The 17,321-nt window shown below is 41.4% G+C and overlaps 2 pseudogenes; both read left to right on the top strand.

Moving 5' to 3' along the window:
- The first annotated feature begins 1,658 nt into the window (after nt 1–1,658).
- Nucleotides 1,659–3,064, top strand: LOC136142673 (glycylpeptide N-tetradecanoyltransferase 1 pseudogene; annotated as a pseudogene).
- A 13,402-nt stretch (nt 3,065–16,466) lies between these two features.
- Nucleotides 16,467–17,089, top strand: LOC136142106 (peroxiredoxin-1 pseudogene; annotated as a pseudogene).
- Nucleotides 17,090–17,321: the final 232 nt, after the last annotated feature.

The following is a 17,321-nucleotide window of genomic DNA, read 5'->3' as shown; positions in this document are numbered from 1 at the left end:
ATTAAGTCCAGCCAAGAGTCGAGGGGGAGGGCGTTAAGCTCCACCACCTAGCGGAAGGGAATACATATATTATTTGGAATCATTCTGTATGAAAGATTTTTTCCCTTCTCCTCTATTTATTTATTTGTTAAATCATTTATTTTTATCAGTATGGACTCGTGTGTTTCATACTTTGGGTTTTTATTTGGATTATTATTGACTATTTTTAAAATATATATCCTTCCTGTACCTTTAAAAGGTTATTGGCTTGAAAATCCAGAATTCCTTATTGTGGATTTGTTTGAAGTAGGGACTATCTGAATTAAGTTTGAGGGAGTGTATGTGTGCATGCAGATGAGGAAATTAAGTGATGTTATGTAAATTGACCATGCTTACATAGTATGTGATGGAATCTCATACAGGAATGGTGTCTACAGAATCCTAATAGTAGGTCTCCATCCTCTGCTTAAGCACCTCTTGTGACATGAAGCTCATTACCTCATAAGACAGCTCTTTTGATGTTGAGTCTGCTCTACTCCTAGTGGGATTGCAGTCATCCAGGTAGTGGGATTGCAAGAGAGGAAGGGAAATGATGGCCATGGGAAGAGCAGAATATGACAGAGCAGTTGGCAAGAAAAGGGATTTGATTAGAGGAAGTGGTGACTGAGTCTAGGGTGAAGCAGCTAAAAACTGATGTGTCTCGGGACTTCCCTGGTGGCACAGTGGTTAAGAATCCGCCTGCCAACGCAGGGAACACAGGTTTGATCCCTGGGCCAGGAGGATCCCACATGCCGCGGAGGCACTAAGCCTGTGCACCACAGCTACTGAGCCTGTGCTCTAGAGCCCGTGAGCCACAACTACTGAGCCTGCATGCCACAACTACTGAAGCCCGTGAGCCTAGAGCCCGTGCTCCACAACAAGAGAAGCCACCTCAATGAGAAGCCCGCGCACCGCAACAAAGAGTAGCCCCCGCTCGCTGCAACTAGAGAAAGCCTGCATGCAGCCACGAAGACCCAATGCAGCCAAAAATTAATTAATTAGTTAATTAATTTAAAAAAACTGATGTGTCTCCCTGGATTTCAGGGAAGTATTGGGTTGGCAAAAAAGTTCGTTCGGGTTTTCCATAATATCTTACTTTTTGGCCAACTAATAGTTGTCTACCAGGCTGACAAAATATATACAGAGAGAACTTATAGTGACTACTCCCCCACACCCCATGCCCATCTAGACCCTATTCTTCTCCCCCAGTGGGCAACCTTCAGTTATTGTATTACTCCTTTGCCCATCCCCAATACATCCATTCTTAGATATAAACTATATTCGTTAATTCAACAAATATTTCTTGAGCACCTACTATATATGCCACAGGAACTATTCTAGGTACCACAGATGAGTTGGAAGGGTAGTGTGTGCGTGCATGTGTGTAGGAGGTGAAGCAAGCCCTTCTATTGCTCTCTTTTATTTGGATTAAATTATTTCTCATTCCTTCTATCCCTGATATGATTTTTAAAACTCTTTGAGATGTAATTCACGTGTCACATATCATACAATTCACCCATTTAAAGTATATGTATAGGCAACTCAAGGTGGCGGACGAGAGTGATACAGCAGTGAAGCCCCGGGCACCTCCAGTGCATTCCAGAAATGCAGCCAGAAATGCAATGGAAATGGCCAATGAGCACTGCAGCGGCTGCAAGAATGAGGAGGACAACAGCTACAACGAGGTGATTTGAGTCCAGCCAATGACACTGGAGCCAAAAAGAAGAAAAAGAAACAAAAAAAGTAGAAAGAAAAAGGCCGTGAGACAGATTCAGCCCAGGATGAGCCTGTTAAGATGAACTCTTTGCCAGCAGAGAGGATCCAGGAAATACAGAAGGCCACTGAACTTTTTTTGGTGGCTCAAGGGACCTGCAAAGACCATGGAGGAGGCTAGCAAGTGAAGCTACCAGTTCTGGGACACGCAGCCCGTCCCCAAACTGGGAGAAGTTGTGAACATGCACGGTCCTGTGGAGCCTGACAAAGACAACATCCGCCAAGAGCCCTACACCCTGCCCCAGGGCTTCACCTGGGATGCCTTGGATCAAGGGGACCGTGGTGTGCTGAAAGAACTATACATCCTCCTGAACAAGAATTATGTGGAAGGTGATGACAACATGTTCCAATTTGATTATTCCCCAGAATTTCTTCGGTGGGCTCTCCGGCCGCCTGGCTGGCTCCCCCAGTGGCACTGTGGTGTTTTAGTGGTCTCAAGTCAGAAACTGGTTGGATTCATCATCGCCATCCCAGAAAACATCCGTATCTATGACACAGAGAAGAAGATGCTAGAGATCAACTTCTTGTGTGTCCATAAGAAGCTGCACTCCAAGAGGGTGGCTCCAGTCCTGATGCGTGAGATAACCCAGAGGGTTCACCTGGAGGACATCTTCCAAGCTGTTTACACTGCTGGGATGGTATTACCAAAGCCTGTTGGCACCTGCAGGTACTAGCATCGGTCCCTAAACCCACGGAAGCTGATTGAAGTGAAGTTCTCCCACTTGAGCAGAAATATGACCATGCAACGCACCATGAAGTTCTACCAACTGCCAGAGATTCCCAAGACAGCTGGGCCACAACCAATGGGAAAAAAGGACATTCCAATAGTGCACCGGCTCCTCACCTGGTACCTGAAGCAGTTTCACCACATGCCAGTCAAGAGCCAGGAGGAGGTGGAACATTGGTTCTACCTCCAGGAGAATATCACTGACACTTTTGTGGTGGAGAGTGCAAATGGTGAGGTGACAGATGAGTGGAGCTTTTATACACTTCTGTCTACCATCATAAACCACCCGACCCACAAGAGTCTAAAGGCTGCTTATTCTTTCTACAATATTCATGCCCAGACCCCTCCTCTAGACCTCATGAGCAATGCCCTCGTTCTCACCAACATGAGAGGGTTTGACATGTTCAATGCAGTGGATCTCATGGAGAACAAAACCTTCCTGAAGAAGCTCAAGTTCAGCATAGGGGACAGCAACCTACGGTATTATCCTAACAATTGGAAGTGCCCAGCATGGGGGCAGAGAAGGTTGGGCTGGTGTTACAGTAACCAGTTGCCAGTGAGATTCTGTATAAAGCCACTGAGAATTCAAACCAGGAAATGGAGCCCCACCACTTGTTGGTCCAGTTTTCACAAACGTGAGAATCTCTGGCAAGGGGAGCAGAACTGAACTGGCTTTACAAACCACCACTGAATTTGACGATTGTTTTGCAGTGGCATAGGCTGTGTGATGTCACCTCTGGCCATGTCTCTGGTCTCCCTATTTTTTAATTAATCACATCATTATGCAGCCGTGATCAAGGGAATGTAACTGCTGAAAACTAGCTCATGATTGGCATATTATGGAGTTAATGGGTTAATAATAAAAGTATATATATATATATATATATATATATATATATATATATATAAAGTGTATGTACAGTTCAATGGTTTTTAGTATATTCACAGATATGTGTAAACATCACAGTTAATTTTAAAACCTTTTCATCACATCAAGAAGAAACCATTTAGCTATCATCCCTCTATTACCTCAGTCCCTCCTCCCAGCCCTAAGCATCTACTAATCTACTTTCTGTCTCTATATGTTTCCCTTTTCTGAATTTTCATATGAGTGGAATCATATAGTATATAGTCTTTTGTGACTGGCTTCCTTTACTTAGCATAATGTTTTCAAGGTTCATCCATGTTGTAGCATATGTATCTGTACTTCATTCCTTTTTATAGCTGAATAATATTCCATTGTATGGATACCATATTTTGTTTATCCATTTGTCTGTTGATGGACATTTGGGTTGTTTCCACCTTTTGGTTATTGTGAATAATGCTGTTGTAAATATTCACGAACAAGTTTCTGTGTGGATGTATGTTTTCATTTCTTTTGGGTAGGTACCTAGAAGTGGGATTGCTGGGTTATATGGTAACTCTATGTTTAATCATTAGGGAACCACCAGACTATTTTTCAAAGTGGCTGCACCATTTTATATGTTCCTGCCAGCAGTGTATGAGGGTTTCTACTTCTCCACATCCTCCACGTCAACACTTATCTGACTTTTCTTGTTCTAGTCATCCTAGTAGATGTGAAGTAGTATCTCATTGTGATTTTGATTTGCAGCATTTCCTTGATGACTAATGATGTCTGAGCATCTTTTAATTTGCTTTTTGGCCATTCATATATCTCATTTAGAGAACTGTATATTCAAATTCTTTGCCCATGTTTTAACTGGGTTAGTTATCTTTTTATTATTGAGTTGTAAGGGTTCTTTATATACTCTAGACACAAATCCCTTATTCTTTTTCCCATCACTTGGCTGAGATCCATGTCTGGTAGGAAAGTGCCCAAGGCAGACCCTGTAGTCAAGATGATGGTGTAAAAAGGCAGGAAAGGGCCTCAAACAGAAAAAGCTGTACATGTGGAGAAAGGGCCCAGCCTGCTTCTGGATTCTCTAGAAGTCTGGCAGCCCATGGAGGGGATCCTAGGCCAAGGGGAGCTGGCTACATCTAGCTAGCAGGTTAGCAATGCTACTCCAGGTAGCTGTTAAAAATTATTTGACCATACACAAACTTCACTAAATGATGCCCTTTCTGAAGAAAGCCTCACTCTGTGCTTGGTAATTTCAGCTCCTTGTCTTGGAATAATTATGCCAGTGTTCATAAAAATCTTATTCATGACACTTGTTAAAGACAGCAAGGCAGACTTTATTTGGGGGAGTACTACAATGGGGTTTACCATGGGGAAAGAGATGGGGCTTAACTTGGAATACAACAAGGAAGGGTAAGGATTTGTAATCAAGGAACGGGTTTAGGGCGGGTATATCAGTGTATGAAAGACTACTAAGAGGAAGCAATAGGGGTAAGGGGGGATTCTGGCTAAACTGACCTAACAGGATTCTAACTGAAGGCAGTCACGGTGATCACACATCACCTAGGGGATGGTAAAAGGTGAGGAATTCGATCAAATATTGAGAGTGATCAGATGGGGGGAGGGCATTCTCGTTAAAGAGACTTAGGAGTCTTGCTAAAATTGGACAATGCAGAGAGGAACACAGAAGCTCAAAAGTCAGGGCCTACTTGAGAAGGTAGTTGGAGACTGACTAAAGTTTGGTCAAGGAGAGACCCTTCGACACTAGTCCCCCACCCCAACTCCCGTACATTTTCCCTGTCTGCTTCCCTATGAGTAGATGGTCAAAGGAGACAAACACTCCTCAAGGCTATTGGGTGGTCTGATGGTTGCTAGGCAGCCCCCAGGGCCCCTTTCAAACTGTAGCCTGCCCCACACCCCTCCCGGCTGGCGTGCCCCTGCCCCACCTTATGGCGGCTGGCTGCTAGCAGTATTATGGGTCCCACAGCAAAGACTCATCTGCCTGCAGGCTGCACTGCCAAGGGCCAGGAAGAGGCAGCTCAGGCCTGGTGGGGGAGCGGGGCAAAGTCGTGTAAGTCCTTAGGATTCATCAGAACAACCAAAGCCCATTTGGTGCTGCAGGATGTCTCCACCACTCACCTCTTTGTCTCTTTTGCCATGCCCATTTCCCAGGTAAGGGAAGCTGGGAGCCCTAGAGGGTGGACCACTGGCACCCCTGGGGAGGGTCTGGCACCAGCAGGGGTTAATCTCCACATTATTGGGGCTCATTAGCCCCAGCCATAACCTCACTCCCTCTGTACTTCACTCCTAAAGGACCTGGGTTTCTGAGGTTCCTTCCCTATCACCCAAATACAAATTTGGGTAGGTCTGAGGTCCATATCTTGGCTTAATTGTGGTCACATGGATAGACAGTGGTGAGAGTGGGGCTAAGCTTGTTTGTTTTGCTCAGAAAGGACCAGAGCAGGCAAAGTGGGACCTTCAGGCAGTCTGTATGCTCCTGTCCCTGAGGTGGGAACAGTAGGTACTGTCACATACTGGGAATGAACTCCGCAGATATGGGCAAGAGCAGAAGGTACTTTCAGCCTGGGAGCCTCCCAGGGAACAGACACTGCAGCCAGACTACCTGGGTCCGAATAGCGACTCCATCACTTACTAGTTGCGTGACTCTAAGAAAGTTACTTCACCTCTCTGAGTCTCGAGTTCCATAAGTGAGGATAACAGTTCCTAACTCATAAGGTTGTTGGGGGGACTAACATGTGTTAATATATGTAAAGTGATGTGTTTACTGTTATTTTCATTGTGGATGGAAAGAGGGCAAATGCCTTGGTTTTCAAGGGCCTAGGTCTGGCAACTCTTGATTCCCATAGAGCTGATAGGCACTGAGAATCTGGGGCATGGGCACTTCACCTACACTCATGGTTAATCCTCTCAACAACCCAGTAATGTATCATCAGTCCCATTTTGCAGATATATCTCTTAGCAAGGCAAGGAAATGGTTAGGGTTAAAGTAAGAGGGAGTGAGTGAGTGTGTGAAAAGCTCAGTCTCCTGACTTCTCCTACAGTGCCCTCTTCACTTCACGGTCTGCAGCAGACAGCTGAGGAAAAAACAATTCCTGGACAGCAGGATAGAAAAGCTGTTCTATGAAATCAGAGTAAAATGGCTTAGAGGGAAGAGCTGCCAACAGAGGAGGGCTTCCTGCTTGGACCCTGAGCCATGTTTTGACTCCTGGTTCCTGGGGGTTGTTAGTTTCCTCTGAAGAGGGAACTTATTTCCCTCCTGTAGGCAGAACCCAGGAAACAAGCCTGCTTTCCTATAACCTAACCTGAGTACTCTCCAAAGAAAGAAACTAGGTCTTCATTAATCACCAACTCCAGCTACCTCATCCCTCCCACCCCTTACAAATCAACAAACACAAAAACTTGAAACAATTGGCTCCTGGCCCAATGAGAACTTTGACCTTTTTATTTATTTATTTATTTATTCATTTATTTATGTATTTATTTATTTATTTATTTGGCTGTGCCGGGTCTTAGTCGAGGCATTCAGGATGTTCGTTGCTGCATGTGGGATCTTTTGGTTGTGGCATGTGGAAGGAATCTTGTTTCCGGACTAGGGATCGAACCCAGGCCCCCTGCGTTGGGAGTTCAGAGCCTTAGCCACTGGACTGCCAGGGAAGTCCCAAGAACTTTGATTTCTAAGGAGTGAAGAAACCTCTGACTCCGCTCCAGATTTGTTGAATAAATATCTAGTGATTCCCAAAGCAGAAGAAATAATTTTCAGAAGGAAGAGATCAAGAACAAGGGAGAACAGTGACCTTGTTTTCCCATCGCCACATTCCTCTCCATTTCTGAGCCCTCTCTACTACTCTTAGAAGGAGGTAGGGAATCTGCCTTTGACTACTGTAAGAATGGAATCAACCAAAGTTCAGAGGTTAGCTCAGATGGAGAGTAACAGAACCCAAGCCTATAACCACTGAGTCCCATCTCCTGGTTTTATCCCCCTCACAACTAGGACTCTCCCTAAACAGAGGTATAAACTTGCCTCCTGAGATTACCAGCCAGCCAAATTTTAGTACATACTTCACCCTCCACCCTCACACTCTAGCTCAAAGCTGAATTAAGACTTCGGGAGCATAAGGACTAAAAAAGAAATTGTTTTGGGGAAATCAGCTATTTGTCAATCAAGTCTTTTGCATCTTTAAATTCATATAGGGACTATTCACGTGTAACATGCCTATCATTTTTAAATCCTCTGAAACAAATTAGATGTCGTAAACTTCTCTTTCTCAGGAAAAATGGTTCTAAAGCATGAGGTAATTTGAACTTGTGAAATTGAAGTTGGATTCCAGATAAGTTATAGTTTTATTAAAGAAATTGAGAAAGTCCTGTTTAATGTGGCTGCCCTTTTGGGGAACTTTTTTTTAAGTTATTTCAAAAACATGAGTCTTTTTTGCCATACGAATTTTTGTTGCAATGTACACATAACATCAAACAGCTCGGGTGCAGGCCGTTCACCCTTTTCTAGGCTTCATATGACCTCTTCAAAGATCTTCAGATATTTTCAGAGAAACAGCAGATAAATTTATGTTCACATTCACATTCTCAATGTCTTTCTAAATTAGAGAAGGACATAGTTCTTGTACTACACCTTGAAATTATGATGTTATGACAGGCTGACATTTTAGCACCTTTTCTATGGCCAGCAATAATGATAGGCATCTTGTAGGCACATGTCTAAGGATGCTGTCTCCTTCCATTTCTATAAACTAAGAAATCTCATTATGTGCTTCTGCATGTTTTGAGGAAATTGAAAATGACCCCAAACTTTCATTATCAAAGCTCTAATTTCACAGGCAAGCAAAACACACTCCTTTTAAGCAGCATTGTGTACAAGGTGTGCAGGACATTTAACGGGCAAAATATTTCACGTTTATAGACTGAATGGAATTTTCAAAATTTATGGGTGTACTGTCTGCTGAATATGGATAGATGAGCAAAATCTAGTTTGTATTGTTCTGCTTTCTGTGGTTTCATTAACATCTTCATAGGTATCAAGAAAGCAATATGAAACTCTACCTTTTTAAAAAAAATTGAAGTACCTAATAACTAAGTTTTTTCTTGCTGAGATCAGACTCATCATTTGACACACCGTAAAAAGCATGATCATTGGTAAGATATGACAGAATCAGATCTATGCTATAAGGGACCTACATATCTGTTATCAAAATTTCCCCCTTTTGTTTGCCTAGATTGTAATGGTTCTCATTTTCATTATCTGCATTCTTGCAGAACATGGTGTTATGGGCTGAACTGTGTCCCTCCCAAATTCATATGTTGAAGCCCCAACCCGCAGTATCAAAGAATGTGGCTCTATTTGGAGATAGGGCCTTTAAAGAGGTGATTTAAGGCTGTTAGGGTGGGCCCTGATCCAATCTGACTGTGTCCTTATAAGAAGAGGAAATTTGGACACACAGGGAGACACAGGAGTGCACGCTACGCAGTGGAAAGACCATGTGAGGACACAGGGAGAAGGCAGCAATCTACAAGCCAGGAGAGAGGCATCCAAAGAAACTAAACCTGCCAACATCTTGATCTTGGACTTCCTAGGCTCCAGAATTGTGAGAAATAAATTTCTGTTGTTTAAGCCACCCAGTCTATGGTATTTTGTTACTGCCGCCTAAGCAGACTAAGACACGTGGTGACAATATTTACAATGTTAAAGGTTAAACTAGCACTATTTCAATACAATTACTACAAAGTATAGGCAAAGTCACAGACTGTTAATGCTCATGATTACAATACACTTAAGTTGCACACTGAAGTGGCATCATTCAGAGTGATGCAACAGTGAATCATCCATTATTCATTCAGAGTGATGCAATAATGACTGATCCATTACTGTGAACCAAAATCATGGTTGTCAATATCAGTACCCAGGGGAAAAAACAGCTACAACAACTGCAGAAGGCAGATAATCTATACCATACTTGTTTCACACTAAAAACTGTGTTGTTTTCACCCCCTAGTTGGGGGGCCACCATACAGGTTTTATACTCCCCCCTCAACAATATTTAGCACCCACCAGTGAAAATTGAGACTTTTGATATCCCAGGAAGGGGTTTCCTGGGATTCAGGACTTTCAGTGCTAAAACTGTAATAGTTCAAGGCAAACCAAGACAGTTGGCCATTCTAAGTGGTGCTCCTGGGATGCCACTGGCTATGTTCTATTTCTTGCCTGGGTGATGGTCACATGATGTACTTTATAATAACTTTTAGCTGTACATTTATGTTTTATGCATTTTTATGTTAGTGTATTTGTTTTTCAATATATTTTAGAAAAAGTTACGCCCCCTCGCTTCCCATCTCATATGTAATTCAAAATAAAATAATACTAAATCATAAAACAGAACAAAATCTAACCAATTTCTGATTTTTCCATGGTATATATATAATGTAAAATTGATTCCACTTTTTGTGATGCCCTACTTTGCTGGTGCCTTAGGTACCTGTTTATTTAAACAACCTGGTATTGCCCTCAATGAATGACATCACATTACCAGACACAACATTGGCAGGCCTTCCGACACTAGCCCCATGTGACCTTTTGCTTTTTATCACTCTTTCAGGTAGAGTTAATGGTTCCTTTCCACTGTACTTTGTGTCAGTGCTGATCACAATTAATTGAAATTAGGTGTTTATTATGTGTCTCCCAACATTGCACCGAACTCCTTGGAGAAAAATGGTGCCTTGTTCATTTCTGCATCATCAGTGCTTTGTGATTGGTACTTGGTGACATTTTTTGAATGAATGATGGGATTTTATTAGGGCCAGCTATCAAAGTCTTCCCTCCCTGGTGCCCTTGTACTACAACTGCATTATAAGCCTGCCTATGTTGGCTAAATCCCAAACTGGCTCTGTCCAACTGACAGCATTTATTTTCTGAGCACCCCCATTACCCTAGAATATAGAGCTGGTATAAAATTCATTTATATAAGATACATTTATTGACTATATCAATAAATACAGTCAATAAATGTACCCTGACCTGTGCCTGCGGTACAAAGAGGCAAAATCTAAATTGAGAGGATACAAAAAAAATAAAATAAAATAAATTGAAAGCGTAATCAAATGCTGAATTATGGCAGGGAAAACCGGTCTTACATGAATCATTTACTGAGCCTTCTACATTGATGGCTCCTGGAAATAACTGTTTGACATCGTCTTCTTGAGGTGCCAAACAGTTACTTCCAAAAACCCAAGGGGTTTTTGATCATTTTTCCAAGTTTTATTATTGATTTTTTTGGGGGGGAGTGTGTCTTCCAAGCTCCTCACTCAGCCATTCTGAAAATCCCCACAATTATTTATTAATTGTTGTACAACGTTCTCTATCCATGAGAATAGATACTATAAATAGCCCAAGATAAAGAGGCATTGCTGTCTTGAAACATAAGGCAAAGATAGCTTCTTCATTGCCCAAAAGCACAAAACAAAGCAAAATCTGTCAAAATCATTTTTAATATTCAACTCATAAAATAACATATATTAGGTAATCTGATGGCCCTTGGCCATTATGAGGTACTTTTGTTTTCCTGTTTTGTCTTAGAGGTGTTTTGTGCTTTTGATGCAATCAAATTTATTTACCTGTATCTCTATGTTTTATGCCTATATTTCCTTTTATAATTTTATATTTTATGTTCAGGCCTTTTATATGAAATTTACTTTTATGAAAGCTGTGAGGTAAAGATCTAACTTTAATTATCCTAAGTGGATAACCAGTGTTCCTAAGACCATTTACTGAGTACTTTATCCTTTCTTTTTTTCTTTTTTTTGCAGTACGCGGGCCTCTCATTGCGTGGTCTCTCCCGTTGCGGAGCACAGGCTCCGGACAGGCAGGCTCAGCGGCCATGGCTCACGGACCCAGCTGCTCCGCGGCATGTGGGATCTTCCTGGACCGGGGCACGAACCCGCGTCCCCTGAATCGGCAGGCGGACTCTCAATCACTGCACCACCAGGGAAGCCCCCTATCCTTTCTCCTTTGTCAAAAACTGAATTCCCTTATACAGTTGGGTCTGTTTTGGACTCTTTATTCTGATCCATTGATTCATTTGTCAGTGTTTCTTCCACTACCACATCATTTTAATTATTACACCTCTATGGTGTGTTTTGATATTTGATAGGGCAAGTTAAGTCTCAACCCACTGTTCTTTTTCAAAATTGTCTCGGCTATTTTTGCACTTTTTCTCTTCCAAGTGATTTTTAGAATCAATTTGTTGAGTTCTGTAAAACTTTTCACTAGGATTTTGATTGGGATTAAATTTATAGACTTTTATAGGTCATTGACATCTTTACAATATTGAGTTTTACCATAGTGAAATACAACATATCTATCACTTCACTCAGATATTCTTCCATTTCCATCTGTAAAGTTTGGGTTTTTTTCATCTAGATTTTGTACATTTATTATAGATTTTTCCCCCTGGGTAATTTATAGTTCTGGGAGTTGTTGTGACTGGGATCTTTTTAAAATCTATTACAATGCCCAGTAGATTATTGTTGGTGAATAAAAATATTATTGCTTTTTGTATGTTGCTCTTGTATTTTGCCACTTTGCTAAATTATTTGTACTGGTTCTAATGGTTTCTCGATTGACTGTCTTGGATTTTTTATGTAGACAATTATATTGCTTACAAATAATGATAGTCATATTTACCTTTTTATTATTTTTATCTCTTTTGCCAAAGTTAATTCATTCATTCAATTAATATTTGGCAGCTGCTTATGTGCCAGGGCAGCTGCCATGTGCCAGGCATTGTTCTACACTTGGGGGATACAGTAATGGACAAAACAGACAAGGTTTATGCCCTCTAGTGCTTATATTCTATTCAGGAGACATTGACAATTTAGGAAAGGCATAAAAAGGTCAGTCACCTAGCTGCATGTAAGTCAAGGAAGTTAGAACACTCCCTAACATCATACACAAAATAAACTTAAAATGGCTTAAAGATTTAAATATACGGCATGATACCATAAAACTCCTAGAAAAGAACATAGGCAAAACATTCTTTGACATAAATCGTAGCAATGTTTTCTTAGATCAGTCTCCCAAGGAAAAAGAAATAAAAGCAAAAATAAACAAATGAGACCTAATGAAACTTATAAGCTTTGCACAGCAAAGGAAACCATAAACAAAATGAAAAGAAAACCTACAGACTGGGAGTAAATATTCGCAAATGATGCGACCAACAAGGGCTTAATTTCCAAAATATACAAACAGCCCATACGACTCAATATTAAACAAACAAACAACCCAATCAAAAAATGGGGAGAAGATCTAAATAGACATTTCTCCAAAGAAGACATACAGATGGGCAATGGGCACATGAAAAGATGCTCCTCATTGGTCATTATTAGAGAAAGGCAAATCAAAACTACAATGAGGTATCACCTCACACTGGTCAGAATGGCTATCATTAAAAAGTCTACAGATAACAAATTCTCGAGAGGGTGTGGAGAAAAGGGAACCCTCCTACACTGTTGGGAGGAATGTAAATTTGGTGTGGCCACTATGGAGAAAACTAAAAATAGAGTTGCCATACAATCCAGCAATCCCACTCCTGGACGTATACCCAGACAAAACTATAATTCGAAAAGATACATGCACCCCTATGTTCATAGCAGCACTATTTACAATAGCCAAGACATGGAAACAGCCTAAATGTCCACTGACAGACAAATGGATAAAGAAGATGTGGTTTATGTATACAATGTATTATTACTCGGCCATAAAAAGAATGAAATAAAGCCATTTGCAGCTACGTGGATGGACCTAGAGATTATCATACTAGGCGAAGTCAGTCAGAAAGAGAAAGACAAATATCATATGATATCACTTATTTGTGGAACCTAAAAAAGAATACAAATGAACTTATTTACAAAACAGAAACAGACTCATGGACATAGAAAACAATCTTATGGTTACCAAAGGGGAAGGGGGAGGAGGGATAAATTAAGAGTCTGGGATTAACACATACGCACTATTATATATAAAATAGATAAACAACAAGGACCTACTGTATAGCACAGGGAACTAACTATATTCAATATTTTGTAATAAACTATAAGGGAAAGGAATCTGAAAAAGAATATATATATATAACTAATTATATATATATATATATGAATCACTGTGCTGTACACCTGAAACTAACACAATGTAAATCAACCATACTCCAATTTTTTTAAAAAAGGCATAGGCTCTGAAATCAGAAAAAAAAACAATAAATATTCATCTTACACAGTTGATACTGGTCGTGAATCTGGTAATAGCTTGTTGATGACTCGGGGTCTTTCTTGAGATTGTAGTCAAGATGTCAGCTGGGCTTGCCATCATCTGAAGATTTGGCTGGGGCTGGAGGATTCATTACCAAGATAGCTTACTTACATGGCTGGCAAGGTTCTGGTTGTTGGCAGGAGGCCTCAGTTCCTCATCTCCATAGGGCCGCTTGAGTGTCCTCATCATGTGGCAGCAGGCTGTTCCCGGGAAGAGTGATCCAAGAGGGAGAGACAGGCAGAAGCTGTAAAGTCGTTTATGACCTAGCCTTAACAGTATTCCATCATTTTCACAATATACTATTGATTACACAGATCAACCTTATTCAGTGTGGGAGGGGACTACACAAAGGTGTGAATACCAGCAGGCAGGGATCACTGGGGGCCATCTTTATTTTTTTTTATTAGAGTATAGCTGTTTTACAGTGTTGTGTTAGATTCAGGTATACAGCAAAGTGAATCAGTTATACATATACATATATCAATTTTTTTTTTAGATTCTTTCCCCATATAGGCCATTACAGAGTACTGAGTAGAGTTCCCTGTGCTGTACTGTAGGACCCTATTAGTTTTCTGTTTTATATATAGTAGTGTGTACATGTCAGTCCCAATCTCCCAATTCATCCCTCCCTCCCCTTACCCCATCAGGGGCCATCTTGAAGGTTGGATACCACAAACTATACATGAATTTTGAGGGAATTGTAAAGCATGAAAGTAGAGGATGTCAGCTGTGAAGCATAGACAACTTGAAGCCAGGAGACAGGCTCATGAACAAGAATTGAGGATTATTAAAAAATGAATCTCTAAGATAGCTATTCTCAACCACCAAACTCAATAATGACTTTATAACAAATATTTTGTAATACCCTTTTATTTTCCTGAAACGGAGTTTGTGGATAAGTAACCTACCTATATACCTAATTTGAAAAGATGAGCATAATGTCCTAACTGTAACATTAAGGATATAAAATTATATTTTTTAACAAAATAAAACATATTTCAATATCTAAATGCTTAATCATGATTATACTGGAAGACATAATGAAGTCAGTGACCTCCACCTGAAAATGCTAACTGATACAGGTGTGTTGTATTGGTCACTCAAATACCACAGATGGCATTGCCATAGTGATGTTGAAATGGAGCAGGACCCTATGGTCCTCCCCACAATGTCCTCTGCCTGCCTTTTGTCTGTGGAAAAACTTTTATTAAAGAATAAATTTAATCAGAGAGTGAGAAAATTCAGAAACAAAGGAAAACAGTCCAAGACTAAATAATAATAGTCACTAAGCATAATCAAGGACCTTTAGTCCCTCTTCATGGGCTATGGATAATATTCTGAGCCATATTCTGTGAGCTATCTTGTAGATATTGAAACCCGCACCAGGTAGAAGAAGTTAACTACAGGATGACCAGACTATAACCATGACATAAGCGGCCACAATTCTGAGAATTGGGCTCAAGGAAATGGGAACAAACCTACCCTGGAACTGAAGATTAACTGTACTTAAGACCATCAAGATGATGCTGGTCAGACCACCGCATGAACAATTTCAAGAGGACTGTCAGAGCTGACTCTTGCTTCTGCATATAGCCCCCTCCCTCCGTCTATAAAAGCTCTTGCACACTGGTTGTTGGGGGTCGGGGGTAGCTGGCCTTTGGACAGGAGTTCGCCCTCCTCCCGGGTTGCCGGCCTCCAAAATAAAGCAAATTTTCCTTTCCACCAACTTGCCTCTTTATTGGCTTTTGAGAGGTGAGCAGCTGGACCTTACTTTTGGTTACAATGTGGTTTTCCAAATGATGAACAACTCTTGGTAAAATTCTGAATAAAACAACGCACAATCTTCCCTTGATTTACATGATTGCTGCATTTTTGAAAACTTCAGTGTTAATTTAAACTGTATAAAAATACTTGGTGTTTTTGTTTAATATGGAGTTGGGCTATAAGCTCGGATAATCGTAAACAGTCTTTTCACCTACATGAATGTCTAGCAGACATTCAAAAGTCACATGAGATAAGACCATCATGTGCACTGCAGGACTTCAGCAACCCTGAACCCTGCCCACCCTCTCCCCCGGTTGTTGTGACAACCAAAAGTACCACCGTATATTTCCCAAAATGCCTTCTAGGGGGCAATATGGACCCCCACCCTCCCGCCCCCACTGAGGACCACTTACCGAAGAGAGGGAAGGTATGTGTAGGCAGTGGAAGGAAATGAGAAGTGGAAGGGTATGGTTGTGAGGGGTACTTGAGAACAGGAAATGAGGCAATCTGAATCTTGGGGCTTCCATCGCCATACATATTTATTGATGGAATGAAGGTCTCAGAACCAAACACAGCCTTATACCAGGGACAAGAGGGAAGATAGAGAGGGAGGTAGAAGAAAAGGCCAGGACTTGTGGACTCTGAGCTAATAGGACTTAGGACTACTACTGCACTTTTGCTGAAGTCACCTTAGCATTTTAGACACTACCTCATACCTTTCTTTCTTTCCCTTTCTTTGAGCCCAGACTAACTGGAGCTTCTAAAATGCTGAAAGACATCTCTATTTTACATATGAGGAGACTGAGGCCCAGAGAGATGAAATGCCTTATAGGAGGTCCCCACAGCAAGTTAGTTGATGGCTGAGCTGGGGGAGGTGAGGATCTTTCCACAAGAGTACTTTTTCTTTTCTTTTTGAGGATACAAAGAATTTATTTTGGCGTGTCTCTTTCCTGACTGTCTTCTGTGGTTTGTCTGTGAGAACTGCTGATAGCAATATGTCTTCAGGAAATGCCAAAATTGGGCACCATACCCCCCAGTTCAAAGCAACTGCTGTAATGCCAGATGGTCAGTTCAAAGATATCAGTCTATCTGACTACAAAGGAAAATATGTTGTGTTCTTCTTTTACCCTTTTGACTTCACCTTTGTGTGCCCCACAGAGATCATTGCTTTCAGAGATAGGGCAGAAGAATTTAAGAAACTCAACTGCCAAGTGATTGGTGCTTCTGTGGATTCTCACTTCTGTCTCCTGGCATGGATCAACACACCCAAGAAACAAGGAGGACTGGGACCCATGAACACTCCCTTGATATCAGACCCCAAGCGCACCATTGCTCAGGAATATGGGGTCTTAAAGGCCCATGAAGGCATCTCATTCAGGGGCCTTTTTATTATTGATGATAAGGGTATCATTCAACAGATCACCATAAATGACCTTCCTGTTGGCCGTTCTGTGGATGAGACTCTGAGACCCTCCAGTTCACTGACAAACATGGGGAAGTGTGCCCAGCTGGCTGGAAGCCTGGCAGTGATACCATCAAGCCTGATGTCCAGAAGAGCAAAGAATATTTCTCTAAGCAGAAACGAGCACTGGGCCATTTTAGGGCCAGGTTGCAGTAGGTGGCCATGAGAACAAAACTATTGTATTTTGTACTATTGTAATGCTTAAAACACGGGACCTTACACTCAGCCGAGATGTGGTGTGGAACAGGACAGGCCTTTCCTGTAGGGGTTGGGGAGGCCAGCCTTTCTTCCTCAGGAGGGAATGGCCTGAGCTGTGTTATGCGGCAGGCAAACTGATGTGTATAGTAGTAGGTTATCGTTTTTGGTCTTTTGTAGTTTTATTAAACTT

Source organism: Phocoena phocoena, chromosome X (genome assembly GCF_963924675.1).
Source record: "Phocoena phocoena chromosome X, mPhoPho1.1, whole genome shotgun sequence".
In the NCBI taxonomy this organism is placed as follows: Eukaryota; Metazoa; Chordata; class Mammalia; order Artiodactyla; family Phocoenidae; genus Phocoena; species Phocoena phocoena.
This window is presented reverse-complemented; position numbering and strand designations above follow the sequence as displayed.